Source organism: Alosa sapidissima, chromosome 8 (genome assembly GCF_018492685.1).
Source record: "Alosa sapidissima isolate fAloSap1 chromosome 8, fAloSap1.pri, whole genome shotgun sequence".
NCBI lineage: Eukaryota > Metazoa > Chordata > Actinopteri > Clupeiformes > Clupeidae > Alosa > Alosa sapidissima.
The window spans coordinates 11,427,066-11,440,562 of NC_055964.1; positions in this window are offsets into that span (position 1 = coordinate 11,427,066).

The following is a 13,497-nucleotide window of genomic DNA, read 5'->3' on the forward strand; positions in this document are numbered from 1 at the left end:
GTAACAATGGATAGAGATCTTAGTTTCAATGAGCACATCAAAACAATAACTAAATTAGCATTTTGGCACCTTAGAAATATAGCCATGAAGAGAGATGTTGTCTAAGCAGGATTTAGAAAAAACAGTCCTTCATCATACCTTCATGTCTTCATATCCTGCAGGGTTGATTATTGCAATGTTCTCCTCACTGGCGTCCCCCAAAAGTCCATCAGACAGCTCCAACTAATGCAAACAGCAGCCAGAACCAAAACAAAGAAAAGAGATCACATCGCCCCAATCCTCAGGTCTTTGCACTGGCTCCCAGTTATGTTTAGAATTGAATTTAAACTGCTACTCATTGTCTATAAGACACCAAACGGCCAGGGCCCAAAACCAAAATATATTGCAGACATGTTTTCACAATATAAACCTACTATAGGTCTCTTAGATCTACTGATACTGGTCTGCTGGTAGTGCACTGCTGGTAGACAGTTCCTGTCTATTCACCCTGTCTAGTCAAAACTAGACAGGGTGAATAGACAGGAATATATATATATATATATATATATATATATATATATATATATATATATATATGCAATTAACCTATACATTAATAAAATAATTTCACTTCAAAACCCGCTAAATACTACTCTCTTCCTGGTCTGAAATATCGATTTGTAGGCAAAATCCTATTGGTGCCTTATAAAAAAAAAAACTCATTTAAAAGAAAAGTGGGTTTTGCATCTGAACCCTTCATATATAGGCTAGGCCAACTGTATATATTGGCTTTATTTGGATAGGACATTGGAAAGTGTCAGGAGGTGAGTGGGAGAGATGGGATGGGATTGGGAAATCACCATTACCAAACCTGTTACCCTAGCAACATGTCACAGGAAGCCTTCCAAACAAGCAAACTGTGGCAACACTGACAAATAACTCATTATAATACTGGGCCTACTAAAATAGTTGTTTTGTTATATTTCACTGTTTGGAGAATGACACACAATCTGTAGACATTAGACAACAACCTGGAGTCTTGAAAAGCTTGCTTTGTATTTCATTTGTTAATTTAAATGGACATTCTAATAGGAAATTCTACCAAAGATTATACATAGGCGGAGCAAGATAGTTTGGCGTAGTTCATGTCTGGGGATCGAGTCCTGTCTGTATAAAGAGGTGTGTTGTTGACGTATTTATACATAGCAACCGGCCAACAGCAACAGAATAAATAACAGGTGCACACTTGATGTAAAGTTTCTCCAGACTGGAATACCGGTACTCAAAAATGCTAAAAATGTACCTGAAATGGTCAGAAGGGTTTGAGGATCAGGGACTGAAAACAGAATGATTTTCATTTCGGTTCGCTCTGAGCAAAAACATTATTTTTTCGTTCCTGTTCCAGTGTTCCTCTCCTCTAAATGGTAACCGGTTAGAACATTATAGAAGAACGATTAATAATGTTCCTTTAAAAATGACATTGTCTTTACAAATTGATCTATGCACAATACTAGACTTTCTTTTTTGCCCAAAAGCGTTAAAGCTTAAATCAAAGCACATTCAATATAAAGGCTAACTGTTAAAATCACTGTGCTTGAATTCAGGTGTGGGGCGAGATTTGAAAGTAGGCAAGTAAGCCTATATATAATATTAAATCTTAAACAAATGTCTGATAGCCTAACTTCAGGGACAGAAAATGTCCTTGCTTTAAGCCTTGTATAGACTAACATGTGTGGTGCTACCAACTGCATGACAGGCCTATAAATATTTTCCTAGTGTCTCTGGTAGCCTATGTTATTTCAAAAAATGTTTCAGTAATTTAGGATACATACTTGGAAAAGGCAGTTAGATAGTGTTGGATATGAAAATCCTTTTTTATCAACTTGTAGTTCTAGCCTATTATACAGGAGAGACACGGATTCATAACATCTGACTAAATTCATCCTATAAGGGGTCTGGGGAACACTGTGTGGGCAGGTCACTTTCCAAGGCTATGGACTTTTGAATAATATTCAAACAAAGGTTAATCAGAATGATAAATACCGTTATTAACCGGTTATCTAAAATTGAAAATAATGTTTTCACTCCAGAACACCCCCCCCCCCCCGCCCTCATGTATGATCTCAAGGAACACAAGGAAACAGAATTACCATGTCTATGTTGTCTTCTCTTTAATAAGACAGCCAACACATAATTAGACAGATTGTGATTGTAATCTCCAGAAGATTTAGCTTGATCTCTCTCCATGATAATCTGAGCGATACATTCATAGATGCCCCATTGATGACATTGCTGTTGGCTGCTGATGAGAGATATAAAGGTTACCAGACAAATTTACACCAGATTAATAACCAATCAGTCTCACCAAATATTCATACTCCATTGCTGAACGATAGCGAAAACATAATTGAATCACAGATGAGACCTCAAACAACATTGAACTCATTTACACCTATCGACATATTAGATCTCACTTCCACAATTTCCTCATCAAAATCTACAACTAGTCTACTAGATCCTATTCCTACCCATTTTCTGAAGACTGTTCTCTCTTTCTTGTATAATGCTTTGCTCCAGATTATAAATAATTCACTGCTATCAGGGCATGTACCACAGTCGTTTAAGTTATCTGTTATTAAGCCATCCCTCAAAAAACCTAGCCTTGACCCTAACAACCTGGCCAATAGGCCTATATCTAATCTCCCTTTTATATCAAAATACTAGAAAAAAAAGTGTCCAAGCAAATTGGTGCCTTCTTGCATACTGTATAACATCCAAGAATTATATCAGTCTGGTTTCAGAGCTCACCACAGTACTGAATCAGCCTTAGTTAAAGTTTTTAATGACCTCCTCATTGCTGGCGATAATGGACATATATCAATATTGGTCCTCCTGGACCTCAGTGCTGCCTTTGACACCATAGACCATGACATATTACTTCACAGGTTTGAACATTTGGTAGCACTCGCTTGGTTTAGATCATACCTTTCTAACCGCAGACAATTTGTACAGGTTTACAATAAACCATCTACCCAGACTATGGTAAAATATGGGGTGCCTCAAGGCTCATTACTAGGGCCCCTGTTATTTTCTCTTTATATGCTTCCCCTAGGCTCTGAAATTAGGAAACATGGCATTAAATTTCATTCTTATGCAGACGATACACAACTACTGTATACCTTTCTATAAAACCTGATGAATTAACTCCATTAGCCAAACTTGACACATGTATAAGACATAAAGACATGGATGACAAATAATTTCCTGCTTTTGAACTCCAATAAAACAGAAGTCATGTTTTTAGGTCCTAAAAAGATGAGGGATATCCTATCCTCATCACAGGCTACATTTAGTGATCTTCGACTATCCTCATTCAAGTGTTAAGTGTTAAAAATCTAGGAGTTACAATTGACCAAGACCTATCACTAAATAATCACATAAAACAGATTACCAAAACTTCATTTTACCATCTAAGGAACATTTCAAAGATAAGGAAGTCCTTATCCTTACCAGACGCTGAGAAATTAATCCATGCTTTTGTCACCTCAAGGACTGATTATTGCAATGCTCTATATGCTAGCTGCAATAACACCTGTCTAAAGAGCTTACAGCTTATACAAAATGCAGCTGCTCGCACACTCACTAGAACTAAAAAATATGAACCCCTATCCTGGCATCCCTACACTGGCTGCCTGTTAAAAGTCGCAGCCATTGACTTCAAAATATTACTTCTAACATACAAAGCCATTAATGGCCAGGCACCAGAATATAATAAAGATCTTCTAGTCCCATATAACCCACCCAGACCGCTACGATCACAGAATACTGGCCTTCTTGTAATTCCAAGAATCTCAAAAACTACAGTAGGAGGCAGAGCTTTCAGCTATCACGCACCCCTCCTCTGGAATAATCTCCCTTCCTCAATTCAACTAGCAGACACCCTCCCTATTTTCAAGTCTAGACTTAAAACATACCTCCTCTTTACTGCCTCCCATAGTTAGGTATGGTGCGGTGTGGAGCTTCACCCACCTCAGGGATTTTTGGAATGGACCACCCTGCTGAGTCCTCGTTTGACTGGCACTCCAGTCATGCGTGCGATGGTGGTCACTGACCATACCTGCGCTGGTGTCGACTACCCCTCACTATGCCTGAGTTATGTTGCTATAGCATAGTGCTGTCATGGGTCTTTCATGTGCCACGCCGTACAACGCCCCCCCCCCCTCTCCTCTCTCCCCTTCTCTCTCTCTCTCTCTCTCAACTCTCCCTCTCTTGCCTATTCTCAATATGGTATACTGTAACAATATATAGTACCTCTGATTACTTATTGACATTAACCATTTTGATTTTCAGTAATATTAACCCACTCTACATCTCTCTTTCTTCCCCCTTACCTCACTTGTGAGGTATACCATCACCAGCCATCAGCCATCTGTGTGCTTGGCAAAAGCACCATGAGACATGTGTAATGTTTTGGCGCTCTATAAGTACAATTCAATTGAGATTAAATTTAAATTGATCTTATTGGAGAAAGATTGGAAGCTGTTCTTATTTGTTGGAGTAAACCACTCTGCTCTATGTAACAGTGCAGCAAAAAAAAAAATCCCTCATTTCAATTGTCTTTCAGTTGTGGAATATGAAAATTCAACAAATTACACAAATATGTAATATGTCACGTGTTTTCAGTGATTTGTTGCATTACATCTGTGTTTCTCAAAGTGTGGTCCGCAAGCTATCCCAAGTGGTCCGCGAGCAGACATGGTAAAATATAATATCCACACAAATATTCCTAACTGTTTTCATTAAAGACATTATATCTAGAGGACTTCAGCAAGCTTCCAGAAAATGTGAGTGTGTATCTCATCTATCACGTAAACCTCACAACTCAGGTTTTTTATTTAATTTGCATATCTCAGCGGTCAGCTTTGAAGATCTTTCTGGGTCGAGATCAGAAGATATAGCTTGATACTGCATGCTGAATAGACCACTGAAAGGTGTCTCTCTTTTATGTTGGGAAAATGGCATATAGTGGGTCAGTGAGCCTCCCAGGCACATTTATTTTAGTTGCAGGGCACAACTGGTCATCATAAATGAAATCAAAACTGTGTGTATGTAGTATTTGCCTCCCGGCCTCACTTGCACTCTTCATGCCCTTATTCACACTTCCGAGTCATAACTCCCTCCACTTGCCCAACTGTAAATAAACTAAATGTGATTCCTGGCCTCCCTTTGGGTCTTCTGTCTGCAGCTTCTCTCTCTGCTTGTCTACGTTAGTCTGACTCTGCTCAGAGGCAGGAACAACTGTAGGGCAAATCGCTCCTCCTTTGCCTCTTTGCCTCTGTCGTGCTAACAGAGACACAAGGGCGATTTGGGATAACTTATTTATGAGTATATTGTTTCCAGTCTTCAGGGCTGTTGGACATTTTTGGTCAGATTTGACTTCTGGCTTACAGACTGCCGCATTTCAGACATACATTTGTGATGTTCCTAAACCCATTTTCCACTTTCCCTCTGTCTCCAGCTTGATTTGCTAACCCTTAAAGACTGGCCTGTGCTTTACTCTCCTCTCCAATTGCTTTTGGCCAACAATTAAATAGGGATGCCATTTATCAATGCCCGGCAGCCAGTTTAAAAGTGATTCATTAACAAGTTAGCCTATAATCCATCACTGCTAATGATCCCTGAGGATACTTTCTTCTCTGTAAACTTAATCCATCAGTTCTCTATCAGTTTTGCCTAGCTTTCGGGCGAAAAAGCTGCCCATTCTGATAAATCCGATTGACCTGTTGACACATCAATATGTTATGCTTCATCACTGAGTTACATTATGCAAAGTCTGAGAGGTATTTTGAGGCAGCCCACTGTTCTTTTTTAGTGGATACCTCTTTAAATGGTCTATTTGAAAGGAAAGCTCTTCAGCCAGCTCATATACAGTACACGTATTTCCGATAAGGCATCAGCTGTGTCTGCATCTTCTGTTATATTCTGCTCCTTTCGTGTTCACTTGGACACTAAATGTCTAAATGTATTCCCAACAAGGCAAGTCTTTATTGAATTTTGACACATGCATAAATCCTTCAGCATCTTACCATGCTCATTCACTAGGGGCAACACCCAACCGGGTCCGTGTAAACAGGTACATTAAAACAATAGCCACTACAACACAGCTGATACTCCACTGGAAATATATAAGCTGGCTAAACAGCCTCCCTGGCATATAGGCAATTGCTTTAATCGTGTTGAAGAGCCAAGTAAATCTCTGACACACACACACACACACACACACACACACACACACACACACACACTGGCACACACATACAACTATGCAGTGGTAATGTTAATTGAGGTGAAACACTTTGCCCTACGTCATCAAGATAGTCTGTCCATGTCTATCACATTTTGTGAATGTTTTTCATGTCTGATGAATCCACATGGATGGTGCATTTGTTTTTACATCGTCAGAGTTTAGTAACTATTCATGGATCTAAACTTTTTCAGCTACAGCTGTGACTGAAAGGAGTGTAGAGATGATAACGTTACGTGTTCAACTTTCAAATAAAGACAAAGGATAAAGATCTGAGTGACCCACCTCTTAACACATCTCCACAGCCAAAGGCCCAATATCATTTTTTGTTCTTTAATAAAGTCAGTTTTTTGTTCCATGTTCCAAATCTTATCAATCACAGCATCTCATTGTTTTTTTCAGTATTCAGTGCAGTCCAGACGACTTCAAGAGGCTGCAGTGTATAGACAGCTTATACATTCCATTATATTATTCCACTGCTTGGTTGAATTTCCCATTGTCCTGCGTAATTTAGAGCATGCATCAACCGTATGTTATTTGCACACCTATGAGGTAGATCCAATTTGCTGGCTGTATCACACAAATTAATACAACAAATTTGTTGTATTAATTTGTCAAACTCATTGTGAAGTTTAAATGAACTGTCATGTTGCATCCAAGCTGTAAAATGCAGACGTTCAGAACATAGAAACATTGTATTGCTATAATGGGATGTACAGCAATACATTCCATGTCGAGATATTCAAGGGTCCTCAGAGGGCTCAGACATGAACATGACGCCTTTTTGATGACGGAGAAATGGATGTCTCCACTATCAATTCAGCTCACCTCAGTGGTCAAGGACATATGGACACTGAGACTGGGTTGTTTAATAATCAGTACAAGTAAAATGCTGAGCATGATTGAGATAGTGGTAGGCCTACCGGTATACCAGGTAAGTGATCAATTTAATTTCATGAAAGTAAAAACCTAGCAATTTGCAACATGGAAGTGATCTCTAGAGATATCTCAAGGCAAGACAGTTGAAAACATACCTTGGTGAAGGTTTTTATGCCTCTGCCTTTGGGCGGGAGCCATTCTATTTCATCCATACCATCCATTATGTTTGCAGTTAGGATAGTTCAAGGATCTTCATGAAAACATCAAGCATGCTTACTTGCTATAAGGGTTTGATAGACTCATGTTCTTAAGCTTGCGGGGTCTGGGTCAAGGGTCAATGTCATGCATGCTATGTTGCTCACTCACACTGTTCTCATCATGTCTTTTTTCTCATTTTGTCCAGCATAAAGATAATATTCTACTGTATCTAGGGCGTATGAAGCTATGGCAGGCCGAGGCATACCAATCAAATTTGAAAGGTTCATCCTTATATTGTTTATTATAGACATATGGTCACATTCTATTGATCTATATCTATCCGTAACTCCAATGGAACATAAAAGACAACAAAGGATTTGTTTGAGATTCTCTGTTAGTCTGAAGTCAGGATAGGTCAGACACACAGTGCCGACACAAATATGCTCTTTTTATTAATGAAAGTAAAATAAAGAGGTGCAGACCAAAGAGTGCTACCCAGTGTGAACATGTTCGTTCCCTTTCAGACCATCATCAGTGCAAACATTCAAAAGAGTCTGTATCTTTGCATTGGCAGTACTTGATGTGCAAGGTTTTTATTTTTTATTTATATATATTTTATTATTAGCAATATACTGATACTGGAACCTACGCCGCAATCAAGTCATGATTTGTTGGAGTGACACCCATTCTGCCATAAACTATGACTGACTCTGATCATATTTTCATGCGTTGTAAAGGTCATGTACAACTGCTATTTATAATTAGTTTATAATTACTCTATGCATACTCTATTACAGTGGTTCTCAAACTGGGTGTCGGGACCCCCAGGGGGGTCGCCAAAAATATTGGAGGGGTCGCAAAATTATTTGCAGTCTGGATTAAAGACATTTTTGTAAAGGTTTTTAGTCAAAGGCTGCCATATTGCCTTTGATGTTGACATAGCCTACCTATGAGAGAAGACATTTTCTCCCTCTGCTTCCAATGCCCATCTCACAACATTTTGAAACCAAATTCTGCCAGTTAGAGAGAAGGGGGTTGCGAGACTTGGCCCATGTTTCTAGGGGGGTCGCCAAGACAAAAACGTTTAAGAACCACTGCTCTATTACATGAGGAACACAACCTATTGTGAAATACACTTTGTATTCTCCCAGATTGTTTGCCCCTTTTCTTTAACTGTGCTTATCAAATAGAAACCATCAGAACCGATACTGTTGTATCTGCCTACTGTGTATTTCTTTTTCTCATTGAACCACTAGCTCATCCTGTTCCAGAGCATCAGTGTTTATGGATCATAGGACATTTGTTCACCCATTCTGCTAGCTCAAGCAGTCATAATGTCATTGTCCTCACATTGAAATATAATGAAGTCCCACTAGATGTATATTAGGGTCCTGGTGTGACCCTGTGTTTTTGCGTTCCTTTTAGTTTATTTATTGGTACCCCTGGAGTTATGACTGTCAAGCAAATCAAACCAAACATTTATACATGATGATGTCAGACGCTCGCGCAGTTACTCATGAATTCAGTGACAGAGTGAACTGATAGACGTCTGTGCTTATTAAGGTGACAACTCACTGCACTTGTGTTGTGAAACTGTGTGACCCTGACTGGTATTTGGTGCTGAGTCAAACTACATTTGTTTTGGTTTTTACTGTTGGACGACTGTGCACTAAACACAAGGATAGAATTAGAAAATTACTGATATCATATTTACAATAATTTTGATGATATGGCCATGTGAAGGAGTGATTATCACACATCTGTCATTCCAACTAGCCCTTCTGTAGTTCTATGGTCCAGATTGGAGCACTCTGTGAATATGTAAAAACCTGGTTCACAGGATGACATCAACAACTTTATTGTCAAATGTCACAACGCATGGTATAGCAAGCCTTTAATCAGTGGGCTGTTGTTGGTGTTTGTAAGATGTTCTGCCTTCCTTTCTAGTTGTTAGATTGCTAGTTTTTGACGTTTTGGTTTTAACAAGCATATTTTTTAAAGCAATGCAACAATCAGCTTTTTGCTTGTTTCTTCCACTAACAAGCCTATTATTGTGCCTCACTTGTGTGTTTTAAGTGTTGCTTCTTCTTCCTAAAAGCTAGCCACTGAGATAGTTAAAATGAACAGCAAAGAGTACATTCTGATGACCTGATACATGACACATGCTTCTTTCTGAATGTGTTGCTTTGATATTGATTCATAGACATGGCATACACAAGCTACCACACCACATTAACTTGAGCATACATTTGTTGTGAGACTGTTAATTTGCACAAAGACTTGTAAATATATCAGCGGGACAAAACATGTGGGTACTGTATGTGATAGCTGGAGGATTGGCAGTGAATTTAAGCCAAATATATCATGTCATGTTTTTAACTTCTCTTATACTCATGTAAGGAATTGTTAAATGATAAAAACAGTAACCTTACAATATGCATTTCTCCAAATAATAAACAGACATTCATTCAATTCAGGCAGCTAACAATGCTGCTGAGAGGATCCTTGTACCAGAGCATAAGCAGTGAGCAATGCTGTGGGCAGCAGAGTGTAAAATGGTAGTCCCAAAGGTTCAGCCAACTGACAGAAGATGTCTAAATAGAGCTTGCCAAATTCACATTCATTCCTCATTCATTCCACATTCATTCCTCCCTTTCATCATGTCCGAGTCATCTGCCATCATGTCAAATAGGAAGACAGGTGTGTTGGTAGGGTAGTGGTGATGGTGTGTGTTTGTTTGGGGGTGGGTTCAAAAATGTATGAACCTATGAGTAAATGTGGCTTTTGTTCTTCAAGACCATAAAGATTCATAGATCCCAAATTTGGACAATAATACCAGCCTTGAAAACTGGTTGGCTGAGGTGTACGTGAGGTCATTTGTCATTAAACTTTAACTGGCAGATACTGTTCCATGTTTGCTGCCTGAGTCACTGAATATATCAGTGCTCTGTCTTTCTGTAGTGACCGTAAACTGTAGACCAGAGATGACTGTGAATTTACAGGCATCAGAAGAGACAGTCCATGGTGAACTGCCATGAGGTCATCTAGTCCTATCTCGTCATTACCATACAATTACAATAATTGTGCAAAATATAATCAGCAATGGCTTTGTAAAATGCTGGTATTCTTTCCTCCCATTTATAAAAAAGCCGCAACAGAATACGCCATTATTCCTGATATAAATAGATTGCAATAATGCTGGGTCTGCCGTAAGAGTGGGCGAATCATACAGAGAGCAAATCACTGAGCATTCAAATCTTAGGCCATGACAAAGGACAGGACAAAGTCTCAAGATGACAAATTATCTAGAAGACAGATATGTTTGACACGGCCATTTTTTTTAATTTATTTTTTTATTCATTTCCAAATAATGATTATTTTTATTTTGTTACTTTAAAAAGTTTGATGGTTAATTCATACAATACAACAAATACTTAAAACAACACAGGCCAAAAGCATGAAACTGCTTTTATTTTCTGTGATCATTTTCTGTGATTGGTTGTAGCTTTTGTTTGATTCATTCACAAAAGATGAGGTTTGTCAGTGACTCAGATGGCTTTTAACATTCTCATGAAATACTGAAGGGCTGTCACGTGTGTTCAATGCAGATTATAATACATGTCCTGTCCAAACCTCAGTTCATAACAATGGCAGATAAATGGCACTGCCAAATGAAAACCTTGTTTGCAAGAAGTGCAATTAAAATGTCCAAATATGATGTAATGCAGCCCTGTTTTGAGTTGATATTAAAAAAACAAACATATTTATAAATAAAGAATACACAAAGAACACAGCATGAAAGAATACCCTTTCAAGAGTCATGTCATGTATGAGAAAAAAGAAAAATACTGCCAAAATAAAAACATTATCAGCAAAACAACAACAACGACAGCAACAACAACAAATGAAAGAGTGCAACTGTGGAAATGTCCATTTGCAAAGCTCTGGTGTGTTGCAGGACAGAATGCCACACTGTCAGCATTGCATGTAACGATCTAAATGTCCCACTTTCCAACGAGCTGTATCTGGCACAGTAGAAATGCAAATGGCAACATACAGTACAGTATATCGCCTCCAGTGAAGAGACTGCCACACACCCGTCTCCGCTGGCAACATATTCCACACCAGCACAAGCTTTTTTTTAATTCTGTGTGTGTGTGTGTGTGTGTGTGTGTTATTTATATTATTCCCTATTCACTTTGTCTTCTTAAGAAGATACCCCAAATATACACACTCAACCAGTTCTTCCATAGCTGAACACATTTGAGGCTGGAAACAGTGGAAACACCCCCTGCCAAGTACCAATGTGGCGATGATAATTTTAATGGATTGAAATCACTACATGTCACGCTACTGATGACAGGCATCTAAGGCTAAGTATTAAAGGCATTAATTGGAAGCAGCACTTCAAATATTAACTCAGCCAGGGGAGTTCAGCTGCACTCTAATGGGCTGCCGACACCGGGCACGCAACCAAAGTGTTCTGTCTGTGGAGCTTATGCTGCAACAATTAGCTTCTAATCAATAGAACTGGCTCCACCAGAGGTGATTTTTAGGGTCATTTTTATTGATGTAGATTTTCCTTCCATCATGTTTTCGATTTCCAGTTTGTAAATGACACCGTTAGCTCTCGGGTCAGATGGGGTCTTTTCCAGAGTCACCCACAAACTGCAAGGGGAAGGTAGTCAAGAGGAATGCACAACTAGCCTGACGTCGCCAGACTCAATTCTATTCAGAGTTTGAGTCTGGTACTGTTGCTCATCTGTCCATCATCGTACAAAGCCCACCCAAATGATTTGATTGGTCTGCCTAGTTTTTATACAGGCATAGAGGCTTCTCAAAGGAACAAGTCCAGACTAAATTTCCCGACTCCAAATTGTGTGGGCAGGCAGGGTCATATTCGGGCTGGCTTCCAGGCTGATGCAGAGTAAGGCCACTCCGGACCTATTACTGTCACTCCAGACGCCTGCATGATCAGTAGCAAAGATCCACAGATCATGGGAGAACAACAATAAAGTGTTTATGTAACACAAACCATCATAACAAAACGGGCAAAAAAAGAATTTAAAAATTAAATGCAAATCAAGAATCTGAGTTAATTTGGTGTGAATGCCCGCCAGAAGCAATAAATAACACATGGGCAATGAAAACAGTTCATCATACCGTATCCTAAATATGTGGCATAAATACTCATAAATACTCATCTGTGTAGCCACATTCTTTCCGGCCCGAGTGTATGATCATTTTGCAACTTCAACTCCATTGCACTAAAACACAAGCAACATGTCATCTTCATCATAAAGTGATCAGTGTACAGGACACAACAGCAAAGACACTTCCGGGGCCTGGCTGTGGCATACAGCTTGGAGCACTTTGCAGCGACAGAAAAAAAAATGTTGTATAGAAGCTGAATCATATTTGTCTGTGGCAGTTAGAGCGCCAGTTGTGTGTGTGTGTGTGTGTGTGTGTGTGTGAGATTCAGCCAAGGTGAATTGAGCTTGAGTTTTGCAGCTGAATGTCAAGCCAAGAAAAGTCACCAATCACCACATTTCGCATTCATGCTCTCAAGTCCTTTGAAACAAGATGATTAAGCAGAATGTTAAACATACATAAATTGCACTTCAGAAGAGTAACATCTTTTTTATATAAATAGAATTTTTATTTTTTTATATTTACTCTAACTATCCGTAAATGGGTGTTTAAGACCTTTCACTTTTCACTTTAACATTCCACATGGAGAAAATGAATACATGTTTGTATTAAAACACACAAGACAACTGTACCCTGTTTTCAATATTAAATGACAACACCCCATACTGACATTAAGACAACATAGAGGCACAAAGAGAGAGAGGGAGAGAGAAAGAGAGAGAGAGATAATTAAATCTAATGAATTCACCTAGCTATAAAGGCTTGGAGCTGATTAACTGATCCACCCTTGAAATTATTTATACCCTAGGAATACGGTTGTGCTAATATTGAGTCTAATTGCACTTTGCTTTTCGTTTTGAGGGCACTCACTCCAGCTGGGTTCATGTATTTCAAATGAGAGTGAGTCATACTGTTGGGATCTGATATAATGTGGGTCATTTGCTGTGTAAAAAAAAAAACTCACATGCTTCCACTAGCATCTAAAA